Source organism: Neovison vison, chromosome 7, assembly GCF_020171115.1.
Source record: "Neovison vison isolate M4711 chromosome 7, ASM_NN_V1, whole genome shotgun sequence".
Taxonomy (NCBI): domain Eukaryota; kingdom Metazoa; phylum Chordata; class Mammalia; order Carnivora; family Mustelidae; genus Neogale; species Neogale vison.
In genome coordinates, this window is record NC_058097.1 from 185,295,377 (window position 1) to 185,307,176 (window position 11,800).

The following is an 11,800-nucleotide window of genomic DNA, read 5'->3' on the forward strand; positions in this document are numbered from 1 at the left end:
AAATGGGGATTCAGATAATTATGTGAATTGATTTAGTCCACCGTAATGCCCCTGTTCTAGTTGCACTTTAATTAACCCATCTTTTCCTTTACGATGCAATGGGGGAACCATGAAAAGTTGTTTTTAAGTGATCAAGACCAAGAGCATAGATATACAAGCACGCATGGGTCATCAGAGACTAGATCTACTTCATCCCAGGACTGTGCATTTTCTGCTGTAGGCGGATGCTGGAGCCTGTTCTATTAGCATTAGCCCCAAAGTCAGCATCTGTCGGTGGAGCTAACACACAGCTCCAGGCTGTTGTAATGACTCAGCAATCAAAACTTCAAGTTCAGTCCACCGGGTCCTCACCCACCTCCGGGGCTAGAGCTGCAAGAGCTCCCTTTTTCTCTTTAGTTTCCCGGGGTGAGCTTTCTGGCTTCCTTTAAAGATCCTCAGTAGCTGACTTTCCAGCTGTCAGCTCTGTTTGTTACAGAAGGAAAGAGCCATTCATGTGTTAAGTGCCCTGGGTCTTAAAAACATAGAAACACTGGAGAATGTTGGGCCTGGTTGGCTCACTTGAGCAAGCAAGGATCCACAGAAAGGCTGGCCAACTGACTGGAACTAAATAGAGAAGGAATTGGAATTTTCTTTATTTTCCCCCAAATAAACTCAAGGCATCCCTTTCCTAATTAATTCTTTTACAATAAAAAAATAAATAAATAAGTAACTCTGCATTTTTTTTTTCCTTCTAGGGAACTCCAGCCTTTTCCTTGGCAACTCTGATACCTTACCTGTCCTGAAACAAAAAAAAGTTCCCTCCAGCCCTTTTCTTTCTTTTCTTTTCTGAACTATGTAAGAAAACAAACCCTGTTAAACCAAGGAGGGGGGAAAAAAAAAAAAGCTCTATCACAAAACAAATCTGGAAAAGACAGAAGAAAGTTATAGATCTGGAGCCTGTTCTGATTGAAAGCTGTGTACCTTTGCTCTGACCTAAGCTATTAAAGATGCAAAGTTACAACTGCTCAAACATCATCAGGAAACCTTGACCTACCAAGGAGAGGCTTTGCTCATTGCAGAAATGAGAATCAGCATACCCTGAGTTGGCTTGTACCCCACTTCTATTATTAGCTGAAAATAAGTGATAATGGAAGTGTTGCTATCGCTAGAAGATCCACTCATTACAATTACTAAATCTCAAACACACAAAAGCCAAGATGTTATCCTTATTATTTTTAAGACGCTGTTGAGAATAATCTGCAATTAATTTTGTCTTTAAACCAACACCACAAGTCTAAATATACCCATCTTGGGTGAGAATATGAATGGGAGGGGAAGCAGTCAGAATTAAATAGCCTCAGGAAGAAGAGGCATTCATTTGCCAACTTCCAGAACGACACTTTTTTCAAGGGGCTTCTCCTTACGCAGAACAGTCCCCACACAAAATAGAAGACGTAACATACTGTCCCTTGTACCTGGTACTGGTTACCCAAAGCTGCATGTTCCTGAGGAGCTGCCCAACCTATGGAATGGGGATGGTGGAGGCAGAGTGTGAGGAACCACTCTCCCCAGACACAAACCCCTCCCCGTCTCCTCCCCCCACCACCTCCCCAGCACTGGAGCCTCAGGGCTCTCTACAAGCTCCTCAGAGGGGTACCCTGTGTTCCCGGTACATGCAGGACATTTGCCTTTAGGTTTCACAAGTCCTAGGTTGTTTGCTCCACCAAGAAAATGAAATTTTATTTGGAGTTTCTACTAGGTTTCAAGTCATTTAAAAAAAAAAAATTTTAAGCCCCTTTTGATAAAGGAAATGTAACTGGAATCTCTGAGTAACTGATGAAAATATCCTAAGCAGAAATAGTTGACAAGAATGACAGATCAAGCATTATACGGACTATTGACGGGAGACAGTTTTCCCAGAGTATCTTCACCGGGAGCAGTGAGGGGACGAAGTGCCAGCTGGGGGTTGGAGGGATGGGGGCGGGGGGCGGGGGGCGTTATCTCTTACATCGGCCCTCCTTAAATGCTTTCTTTCATACCACTTTGCAAAAACATCAGATAGACAGAAGGGATAGTCCAGGGGCAAGACCAGGGTATAAGCTCATCATCTTTAAGTCTTTTTCTTTCTTTCTTTCTTTCTTGGTTTTTAGTTCAGGATTGGGGGGAAATCCCTTTTAGAGAAAACAGTCTCAATGTTTTGAATAGGAGCATCTCTGGAGCTGGATGACCCAATAGGTCTCTGACCCCCCACACACACCCCGCTGTCTCCGAAGAAAGCTCAGGTTACAATTTGCATCATCTCCCTATCTACACACAGACCTCCCCACTTGGAGAAACACCTCTCTGTGCTCTCCTCTGCCTCTTTAGCTAACGTACCTGTCAGCTCTTCCATGAAAATGTTCACAGCAACAGTTTGAGTTGGCCAACATTCCATGAAATCTCACCATTTCTTTTAGGATAAACCATCCATATGTACGGACAGAGGAAGACTGAATGAAGCTCTATTGTTTCTACTTGGGGGGGCTCAGCATTTTAGAAATACATTTATAAGGGATTCTTACTTGGGAGAAGCTAAGTGATGCCAGGGCAGAGATAAAAATACAGCTCCAGGAACACAGATGCTAACACAGTGAAATGCTACTTTGCTTTAATTAAGTCACCTCAGGATGGAAATAGGTGAAACACTATCTACATTTTACTTTGAAGGAAAGGGAAAGTGGGGGAAAAAATAAATAAGTAAAGGTACAGCTAACCACCAGGAAACACTAAAGGGACAGAGTTAGGGAAGATGTTTGACAAGTCACCTGAATTCTGATGCCGCCTGCTTGCTTTTACAGCCAAGAGTAGACAATTAGGAGCAATCTGTAACTGTACTCCCTTCTCTAGGGACCACGTAGGGTAAGGGGATGTTCCAAAATGAGAGACACTAGTCTTAATCAGGGGACAGAGCATGCAGAAAGGTTAATGAGATACAATCGCGAGAGAATCAGTGCAAAAAAGGAGGTTCAAAATACTAAACAATTTCCACTTTGTTCTCATTTGTTCCAATTAAGAGCTGTTGAAACAGCTTTTCTGTATTCCACACATTCGTTACTCTCCAGAGATTTAACTATTCCAGAAAAAAGTATGGGCCATGGGGGGAAAAGTCTACTATTAAGTTATCATAAAAGTCCAGATTACGCCCCCCAACCCCCACCTTCAATCTCTAAGCAGATACACTTTGCCTCCTACTCAGAGCCTCTGACCGTTGCTTTTCTGATATCCCCCCCCCTCAAATTTAGAGAGTATTTCAGGGAGAGAGAAGGCTGGAATTTTTTTTTCCCCCCCAGATTTCACTGAAGCAGAATTCACTGTGAAAATGTTAGATAAATAAGAGGAAGAGGGATGGGGGATGGTTATACAAATGGAAATAATCTCTTTGGCATGAAAATAGCCCCCAAATGCCACACACTGAGTTCTTCTGAGCATTACAGGCTCTAAAAACCGCACTTATAAACTGCATAAGGATTTCTGAAAACAAACAGGAAAGCACAAACATTGCAAGAAAACAAGGACCAAGCTCTAAGGAGTCCCATGACTTACCTTCTTTATGGATCCTCAAAGTTCAGCAAGGAAAATTTAAAATCCTCTAGCTTATCTTGCACTACTATCTTCTTCTTCTTTGTTTTTTGTTTGTTTGTTTTTTAAGTCACAGAGGAGAAAAATAATCAGTTTTCAAAGGTTCCATTTATCTGATCTTCCAGCACCAGCAAAAAACGTGTCCAAGAGACTCCGCCAAAAAGTAAGCCAAAAACTCATCAAAGGCAAAAAGAGAGAGGGGGAGAGTGGGGAAGGAAAGGGATAGTGAAGGCTGGGGGGGCTCCACACTGTGAGTCCAAGTGCCCCGAGAATATTTTCACGCTGTTGACATCTCCTACTGTACGATATACCTGCTTTGGTTGTCACACAAACACACGCACGCACACACACACACACACACACACTCACGGACACTCGCACATCCTCTTTCACGCAAAAGCAAGCGCCCACACTCAAACACACACACACACACTGACACACACGCACACACACCCCAGTGTAATGAAAACTGTCAGTAGTAACCTCCAATAGCTGCTGTGTGCTGCAGATGGTAAGGCTCACGGTTACCTTCCCAGATCGGTGTAGGATCAAAAGAACATCCAAAATCGGGGGGAGGGGGGGGCCAGGACCAGGTAGATTCCGGATCCCTCTCCCCCGGGCAGATTCATCAAGCCGGGAGCAGGTCAGTCAGCAGAGGTATCTGCTCGCAGGGTGCCCCGGATTACGGCAAGGTTATTAATCTTCATGTGCGGCAACCCCCACCCCCAACACCCGGCAGCCTGCATTGAGAGGACTGCCAGAGCTGTGTCTGTCCCTGTTCTACTGCATTTTGCTCAGCCCTCTGATGCTGCAAGTGAGACACGGTGGAGGCAAGAATACTAATAAGGTGGTTAGCTACAGTTCTTCAAGGCAGCGGGCACGCAGTACAGTAAATGTGTACTTCCCCGTGCTGTGTGTGTGTGCCTGCGTGTCTGCGGGGAGGGCAGGGGATCCATCTCCAGCCAGAAGGCAACATTGTCTGTAACCTGCCTAGAAGAACTAGATCATCATCGGAATCATCACGGTCCTGCAGTGGCATTGTCTAGGACAGTATTTTGTTTGGGCTAAAAAAAAAGGGGGGGGGGTGGTTAATGTTCAGAAGCCTAGAGCTAGCATTTGAATGAGAGAGGGGGGAAAAAAAATGTCCAGGGAGACAAATTAGCGTTATAAATAGGCTCCAAGGAGAGCAAGGCAAAATTTTAACATGCTGCTGCCCTGGCTGTTCAATGGAAATACAAAGCAATTTCAAAAACCAGCTCTAGCCTATAAATCTTGGAGCTGGCAACAAGTATCTGAATTTGACTGATGGGACTATGGATAAATGGATTCCTGGTAATATAAAAAGTTTGCTCATGCATTTGGTTTTATAGCCATGCACCGATGTGTGCGGGGATCTAGGTACAGTTCATTCATGTTTAATATGGGTTTAGACTCTATCCCTTCACAGTTCTACTCTGATGCCATTTTTTAACCACATAGCAGTCATATTGTGGAGAATATCTGAGTGCCATCATGTCATTAGGGGGATTGGTTGATGACGGTCCATAGTAAATATTACTCCATATAATGTTGTTACACGGAAGCAGTTTGGGGTTTTCAGGGGGAAAAAATGTAGGATATCTCTTTTAGTGACAAGCAACGAGAGAAAATATATGAATATGTTAAATGAATAATTCCTCAGCCTCTGGAGGCCTCATTTCTCTTCTAGAATTGGGCCTCATACTACAATACCTCTTCTTTAGTCAAGGATATGCACTAAGTTCCTTAAGGTGAATTAAATTGGTATTATCGGAATATTTAAGTCTTGGACAGTTGGAGAAGGCAGATAAGGATGAATTATGGAGCGCTGCAATACCAGGAATTGTCAGCAGATGTCACAAGAGAGGATATAGGGGAAAGAATTTTGCCAACAACTGCAAACATTTAATCTAATTTAACAGATTTTAATCAATTAATCTGAAATACTAAATTTTTATAAAACTTGAAGGTGAAAATAAGGATTTTATTTGGAGAACACCTTGCATTTCCCCCAAATGTCACTCTCAAATCACTAGTTTACAAACTCTATGTCATCTGTTACAGATATTAGAAAGAAAACATATATACACTATGCCACTAACATTAGATATGCTGCTAACATTTCTAGGGGGTAGGATTTTTTTTTTCTATAAAATGTAGCATATAAAAATCTCCTTGTTTGTAAGAGAGCAACTACTAGATTAAACTTCAGCACAAATTGGTGGGAAAAAATCTGGTAATGAAAATCAATATAGAATGTTTAAGGCTTCCATCTAAAAACAATTGTTTCATCTTGATCTATCTTATTAAAGGCATATTAAAGGAATTATTCATGTTTGGAAGTTGAACATTATTAATAAACAGCATATAGACAAAATACACAAAGAATTATGAGTGATCAACAATCCCAAGTATGTTACAGTGTGAAAGGCTTTAAAAACCTAGCATATCCTCTTAGCTTTAATATAATTAACGAGTACCCACCAAATGCTAGCCTTAATTAGCCCAGATGCCAATACAAAGATGTCTTCAAAGTTTGGGCATTGGGAGTGCAGGCAGACCTAAGTTCAAATTTTAGGTCTTCCTTATAGCAGATGGTTAGTCTCCACAATGCCTCCCTCAGATTCCCTCCTGTTCTCTTCCTTATTTTTGAAGCAGGAAAGTATTCCATACATAATAGGATTATTGTGGGGACTGGAATGCATTAATATTTAATATGGGCTTGGCATATTTCCTGACACATAATAAGTGATCTAGAAGTACTTACTGCATGTGTCTTATAAAGTTGATGTTTGTTTCTTACCATATTAGCTTGGTCTTTTTGTTAGCCACGGATAAAAGAAGTAGAACCATTTAATCAGTTCTTTTGACGTGGAGGTATTTGTAAATTTATTTTACAAATAGTTATTTTGATCTTGTTTTTGTAAACCTACAGTTGAGTGACTCTGTACCACTTTTTTTTTTTTAAGATTTTATTTATTATTTATTTGACAGATAGAGATCACAAGTAGGCAGAGAGGCAGGCAGAGAGAGACGGGGAAGCAGGCTCCCTGCTGAGCAGAGAGCCCGATGCATGCCTGGCTCTATCCCAGGATCCGGATCATGACCTGAGCCAAAGGCAGAGGCTTGAACCCACTGAGCCACCCAGGCGCCCCAGGACCACTTTTTAAAATTTATTATACACACAAATACATTTTTGCAATTACCCATGTGCTCCAAAACTCATGTAAACAGAGACATTGCTTCCTTGATTCATTGTCTGAGATTACTTTGACCCGAACAGCATATTAGAAAGAAAACCAGATGACAGTTGACTGCTTTCCCATCAAGCCTTGCTATGAACCCAACGGGACCACCAAGCACCAACATGAAAATGCTTAAAGACGCAAGAAAAGACCCCAGGTAATGAGGATGTTCCTAATTCAGCAATTCCACAACTGATCACATCAGATTATCATTTTAACTCAGATGGCTGTTTTTAAATGGGTGTCTAGATAGCAAATTTCACCAATTGTTATGTATTCAATAAACACTCCTGCCTTGAAAACAGATACCAGTAATGCAACCACCTCTCTTTTGAAACCGCAAGGGTTTCCCCGGGGGGGAAAAGCTCAGACTGGCCCCCACGCATGAACACAGAGGAAAAGGAGAGACCAGAGAACTGAGGCAGACCACGCCAACAAGGCAGGGAGCAGTTTTCACAAACAGGAACTTACCAGGCTTGTCCCAGCGACCACAAGAAGAGCAGACCCCCACACCGGGCAGGCCGGAGTCCTGAAAGTTTATATAGAGGCCTTCACTGGGTTCAGATGCGTCATGTGCCACGCAGGTGCTCTCGTGTCTCGAGGCTGTGCCCTTGAGATGGCCACAGCTGTGGGGACCATGGGTGATGGTATATTACAAGGATGGGGGAGGGGTTGGGGAGTCTCAGATTGCCTCGATTCAGCTCCCGGGTCAACTGGAGGTCATGTCCTCTCCATGACCTCCTCCAACAATCCCAGGGCATCAGTTGCAGGCACATTTTCCTGGGTCTCTTGAAGAAATGTGTTAAATCGCGAAGGAGGGATTTGGGAAATTAAACAGCTCCCTGCATGCCCGCTGTTGTTCATCCAGCATCGTGAGATTCTAGATTCGCTTGGACAGTTATACTAAAGTTGATGAAAAGTTTCTTTCAAATCTGATTTCTGTTTAAAATTAAATTTGCTCCAGGCTGCCTGGGTGGCTCAGTCAGTTAAGCGTCTGCCTTCTGCTGGGATCATGATCTCAGGGTCCTGGGATGGAGTCCCCAGTAGGGCTCCCTGATCACTGGGGAGCCTGCTTCTCCCTCTGCCCCGCCCTCCCCTTGTGTGCCCCACTGCTTGTGACCCTGCACTCTGTCTCTCTTTGAAAAATAAAGAGATAAAATCTTTAAAAAAAGAAAGAAAAACCACTTAAAAAAAAAACCTTAAGGGGCACCTGGCTCAGTCATTATGCCTGGGCCTTCGGCTCAAGTCATGATCTCAGGGTCCTGGGATCAAGCCCGGAGTCCGGCTCTCTGCTCAGGGGGGAGCCTGCTTGCTTCTCCCTTTCGCTCTGCCTGCCTCTGCCCACCTGTGATCTCTCTCTCTTTCTGTCAAATAAATAAATAAAATCTTTAAAAAAATAATAACATAAGAACAGGAACTTAATAGAGTATCAGTTGCCTCCTTGGTTTATTGGAAAATTTGTTTGTCTGCAATCCAAGTGTTCTGAATTCGTTTATTTTTTTTTAATTTTTTATAGACATATAATATATTTTTATCCCCAGGGGTACAGGTCTGTGAATCGCCAGGTTTACACACTTCTGAATTAGTTTATTAGTCCAAAAGATTACATTCTATTATTCTATCTCTTTAACTCGTTAATTTTTTATTAATGACATCTTTAAATTAGCTTGGCTCTTTTATTTAAAGTGTTTTAACCATTAAGGTTTGGATATCATTGTGTTTCTCAAGTTATTAACCTTCTTATTTATACTCAGAAATTGCAATCTTAGGTAACTCTACTGTAAACGCTGAGCTATTTGGATCAATTTCTCCAAGATGTCTGCCTGGACCTTTAAAATTACTCCCTCTCTTCAATCTAAAGGGGAATTATTTGGCCCATATCACTGAACACTTGTGCTTTATTATTTTATATACATAACGTGCATCTTCAAAGGACTTCTTTTTGTCTTTTTGTTCTCTGGAAAGAGTCTAACACAGTTCCCTTCGAATCCCAGGTACTAGATAACTTTTTGTTCTTATTAACAAAAATATGTTGAATATTAACAACTCAGAAACTTAATATATTATATCCCTGATCACAGCTCTTCCTTTTAACTTCAGCCTTAAATAAATTAATAATAGTCTGTGTGTAAATTGACTGTTAACTGTGGTTTAATTAAGTTACTCCTGTATTGGCTATTTACTAATTCATAATAATTCCTTGATTCTTTTCATATCAGGATCTATAGTGAACCAGCCTCTCTCATTCCTCATATTGGAAATTCACGCATTCACTCTTTTTTTTAAATCGGTCTGGCTAGAAGTTTATCAATTTTACTAACCACCTCAATGAGCCAGCTCTTTGTTCAAACGCTTTTCTACCTTTGTTTTTAACTTCACTAAATTCTGCTCTTTATTTCTTATTTTCTATTTCCTTTGGATTTCATTTGCTCTTATATTTCTACTTAAAATAGAAGCTTAGGCCGCTGACTTGAGATAATTATTTTTTAACACAAGCTTTTACTGCAATATATTTGCCTCTAAAAACTTCTTAGGCTGCATTCTACAAAATCTAGTATGCGTGATTCATTTTTCCTTCATTCAAAATAGTTTTTAAACCACGGTTTATTTATGTGTGTTACTTAATTAGGAATATTGGGAGATTTTCCAGATATCTTTCTGTTACTGATTTCTAATACTATTTAATTCCATTGTGATCAGAGAACATTTTTGTTTAATTTGAATCCTGTTAAACTTATGAACACGTTTTATGGCCTCATTTGGTAAATGTTTGCATGCTCTTGAAAGCTGCGCATGTCCTGCCACTGTTGGATAAAGCGCTCTGTAAATGTCAATTAGGACAAGTTGTTTGATAATGTTACTCAGTTTGTCTATACTTTTAGTGATTTTCTGTCTACTTATTCTACTTTTGAAATCCTTCACTGCAATGGCAGATTTATTTATCAATTTTTATTTGGTTTTGCTTTGTGCATTTTGAAGCTCTGTCCCTAGGTACATAAATGTTGAAGATTTACTGTATCATCTGATGAATTAACTCTTTATCTCTATGCAATGACCCTCCTTAACCGTGGTATTACATTTTTTATGAAGTACACTTTATCTAGCATTAATATAGCTGCTTCAGCTTTCTGGACTAGTGTTAGCAGTATATCTTCTTTTTTTTTTTTTTTTTAAGATTTTATCTACTTATTTGACAGACAGAGATCACAGGTAGGCAGAGAGAGGAGGAAGCAGGCTCCCTGCTGAGCAGAGAGGCTCAACCCCAGGACCCTGGGATCATGACCTGAGCAGAAAGCAGAGGCCTTAACCCACTGAGCCACCCAGGCACCCCAGCAGTGTATCTTCTTCTGCATCCTTTCACATTTAACCTAGTCATGTCTTTATATTTAATGCAAGTTTCTTCTAGGCGAGATATACTTGTGCCTTGCATTTTTACCAATCTGGCAATATCTGATTTTTAATTAGGGATGCTTAAACCATTTAAGTTTATGGGGATTATTAATAAGATTTGGTTAAAATCTGTCTTGCCACTTCTGCTTTACATATTTCATCTTTTCTTTCTTTCCATTTACTTCTTTGTCTACCTTTTTTGGATTTAATATTTTTAATAATTTCATTTTATCTCATTGGTTTATTTTCTAAACTTGTTTTCTTTTTTTTTCCCCTTTTTGAAGATAAGTTGCTTTAGAATTTACATTATATACCTTTAAGTTAGAGCCTACCATCAAGTAATATTGCCCCACTTCATATTTATAATAATCACTACACTATATATATAATTATATATATATATAATTACACTATAAATATAAAATAATACACATTAATTTCCACTCTTCTGGACTTTGGGCTATTACTGTCATACATTTATTTTTACCTTTGTTATAAACCCAATGATAAATAGATATATATTTCTTTAAAGTCAGTCAGTCTTGTAATACAACTTTAAAATTTTAAAATAAAAGCATTCATATTTACCTACATATCATAATTACCATTCTGACCAGTGCTCTCATTCAGATATGCAGTTATTAATCCCATGTAGTACACTCTCTTATCTCAGATACTATAGTTTCCATTTATGGAAATTCATTTTGAGTCTTTTTTATATCTTCCAAGGCTCTCCTTAACAAGTTCATTTTTAATTAAAAAATAGAAAATAGAATTCAACAATATATCTTAATATGCATTTTTATCTGGTATCATTGTCCTCCTGGAAGGACTTCTTTAACATATTTTGCAGTCACTGGTGATGAATTATTTTAGCTTTTGTATGTCTAAAAAACCTTTTGAGGGGCACTTTGGTGGCTCAGTTGGATAAGTGTTGGACTCCTGATATCAGCTCAGGTCATGATCTCAGGGACTGGAAGACAGAGCCCTGCTTTAGGCTCTAGTCTGCTTGTTGCCCCTCCCTGCCTTGCACTAGCTTTCTCATTTTCTCTCTCTCTTAAATAAGTAAATAAATAAAATCTCAAAAAAATTTTTGATCCATGATTTTCTTGCTTCATTGTTTCAGAACAAGCCTGCTGTTATTGCCCTCTGTACATAATGGTCTTTTTTACTCTGGCTATATTTAGTTTTTGGTTTTTTTTTTTTAAGTAATTTGACTATGATACACTTTGAGGTGGTTTTCTTCAGGGATTTCTCCTGCTTAGGTTTCACTAAGTCTCTTGAATTTGTAAATTTCTGATTTTCATCAAAACTGGAAAAACTTTAGGCATTATTTCTTCATACAGTTTTTCTGCCCCCACCCCTTTTAATGATTCCAATTTACATGAATATTAGGTAGCTTGCACTTGATGTTGTCCCATGCCTCACCAACACCCTATTTTTCTTCGTCTTTTGGTTTTTTTCTTTGTTTCACTTAGTTTTTTGTTTGTTTTTTCTTTTTTAAGATTTTATTTATCTATTTGACAGAGATCACAAGTAGGCAGAGAGGA

The 11,800-nt window shown here is 39.7% G+C and overlaps 1 protein-coding gene across 7 annotated transcripts in view; it reads right to left on the minus strand.

The window, feature by feature from the left end:
* The window catches only part of LRRC4C (leucine rich repeat containing 4C), a 1,197,418-nt gene extending 1,193,206 nt beyond the window's left edge, over positions 1-4,212 (minus strand). For 6 of the 7 annotated variants that reach the window (XM_044259104.1, XM_044259107.1, XM_044259106.1 and 3 more), the window contains exon 1: positions 3,562-4,212. The gene's annotated coding sequence lies outside the window, so the exon portion shown is untranslated. Of the gene's footprint in view, positions 1-1,454; positions 1,473-3,561 lie in introns of those variants that run through there. The other variant, XM_044259105.1, reaches the window with a different exon arrangement.
* Positions 4,213-11,800: the final 7,588 nt, after the last annotated feature.